The sequence below is a fragment of the Taudactylus pleione genome, unplaced genomic scaffold (genome assembly GCF_031769625.1).
Source record: "Taudactylus pleione unplaced genomic scaffold, aTauple2 ptg000021l, whole genome shotgun sequence".
NCBI classification, from domain to species: domain Eukaryota; kingdom Metazoa; phylum Chordata; class Amphibia; order Anura; family Myobatrachidae; genus Taudactylus; species Taudactylus pleione.
Window position 1 is genome coordinate 20,593,185 of NW_028284423.1, and position 2,611 is coordinate 20,595,795.

Sequence of the window (2,611 nt, forward strand, 5' to 3'; positions counted from 1 at the left end):
GCCTCTGATGATTTAGTATTTATCTCGCTACGAGGGATACTTAAGTATCCAACTCACAGCCAGGGCCGGCAACAGAAATCTCGGGGCCCTGTACACTGATGTCTCTGGGGGTCCCACCAGCTCACCACCACCCCAGATCCCACACACCCCTCCCCTGCATGTGTCTATGTGAAATATGAGAATGTTAACTGACAGATATGCCAGCCTTTACATAAAGTAAAATCTTTAAAAATCAGTTTCGCACAATGAAAAAAAAAAAACCACCATAGCAGCCAGTCACTGAGACAGAATCATATACAGCAACTTAGATGACATCACACTACAATGACTCAGGCAGCACCAACTCCTAAGTAATAACCAATATATGAAATGTGAAAAAAAATCATTAATGGTACTTGATAGAGCAATAACAACGTAAAAGTAAATACCAAAAAGCACATAAAATAATTATACATTTACTGTAACCCCAAAGAATAAGATATATTATTAGACCCCGAACCCCACCCAACCCCCTTGTAATATTAGTATACAACCCCCCCATACATTACTACATCCCCCAACCAGGTAATATTAGTATACACCCCTTTACCCTACACACACATTACTGCACCCCCCCAAACCCCAGGTGTTATTAATATAAGAACGCCACCCTCCCAAGATATCCAAGATATTATTAGTATACACCCACACATTACCACAACTCCCAACCAAGGTCATATTAGTATACACCCCCTACACACACACACACACACACACACACACACACACACAAAACACCCCCTACACACACACACACACACACACACACACTACTACACCTCCCCCCATCCCACAGCACCCCCAGGTATTATTATTAGTGTTATCCAACCCCCCTAGATAACTTGAATAAGCACATAGCCCCCAAACCCCAGGAACTTACCTTTGCCTGCACTGGGTGCTGTGCTCTCCTCACACACCAACTGCTGCAGGGCAGAAGCCAGAATAGAATAGGCCAGGAGGGGGGGCGGTTACTCATTCATGGCTGGCAGCCATATAAGAGCAGGATCTGCGAGCTGAGGGTAGGAGGACGCTGACTGTGCAGGGGCTGCTCCCTCATGGCTGAGCTGAAATGACACATCGCTTCCTGAAGGGTAAGTGAGAGGTCCGGGAGGGGGCAGAGTCAGAGAGGAGGAGAAGGAAGGACAGAGGGGGGAAATCTTCCAGAGATCAGTGAGGACTCGGAGCTGCTCTTGTAAGCTGGCGCCCTCCCCTGTCTTGCGCTCTGTGCGGTGGTAGTGGCACATGCCGCACCACCCTAGTTACGGCCCTGGCGGCGATGTGACCTATCATGTCACGCTTCCACGCTGCTTACTTAAAGGTCAGGCCCGGGCTGCAGCTGAGCAACCTGGAAGCCCAGCGCTGCCCGAGCCAGACTCTGAGCTGGAGCTAAGTGGCGGCTATAGAGTCCGCAATCCCATTTTGTGTCTGTCCGGTCCTCAGGGCCCGGTATGGTGTCCCCTTAGTCCCCCCTGTTTCCGGGCCTGCTCGAAGCGGGGGATAGATTACACCAGAGCAATTCATTATTGCTCCAGTGCAGGGACAGCTGCTCTGAAAAGCAGCTGTCCCCTTGGTTAGTATTGCAGCTACAGATGTAGATGCGTTACTTTCCTCCTCCCCGTTGGCCCTGCTACGCATGCGTGACCTGATCAACCCCAGTCACTCCATCAGAGACAATGGGGAAGCGCTGTTTTACTAAGAGCGGATGGTTGCTATGGCAGTGTCCGCTCTCAGCCAATCAGTGCTGCCTCAGGCAGGTCTATTATTTGGGCGGGTTTGGCATCATTTTGCCGTCAGGTTTTGGTTGGTTCTAAAACTGGAGTAAATCTCTGGGTTCTATAGTCATCTATGTTAAAACATGGATTTTTGGTCTGATGTTTTAAAGTGTCCTAAAGTCGGGTTTTTGGTCAGTTTACCATCTTTTTTAACTTTAGTAAATCTATCACTTAGGGCGAGATGTAATAGAGTCCGAGTTTTTTGTGTGAGACAAACTCGGACCTTCTCGCACATTTAAAGGTCCAAGTTTGTCTCATAACTCGCCAAATGTAATAGCTTGCGAACTTGTGAGCTCTAGGCTATTACATTATGCGAGTCTGGGTGAGTTTTCTCCTACTAGCATTAAAAGGTCGTAGTTATACAGAAGCCTTCACAGCAGTGATTGCGCTGAATGAAAAAAAATGTGGGTCCCAGGGACCCTTCACTTTAAAATATTCGGGTCCTTGGGCCTGATTCAGAGCCGGACGCCCTGACAGAGTGCTCGCTCTGAATCAGGGCCGGCCTTCTGTTTTTTTCGAATGGCCTCCTGGCCACTCGCATAGCTGTGGGTGACCACCCACAGCTATAGCGAGCGGCCATGATGATGGTCGCGATGGTCTTGACCATCGGGCTTGCGACGAGACCCTTGTGGTAGGGTCTCATCGCCGCAAGCCCCAGAGAGCTTTTGGCTCTAACAGAGTGATGTCAGTGGGGCCGGCCCCAGATGGTAGGCGTTCCCATGGGAATGCCTCCGTCTGGACAGCCATGCCCCCGGCCCGCCCACCAAAGGGGGCATGCTGTCACTCAACATCGACAGCAC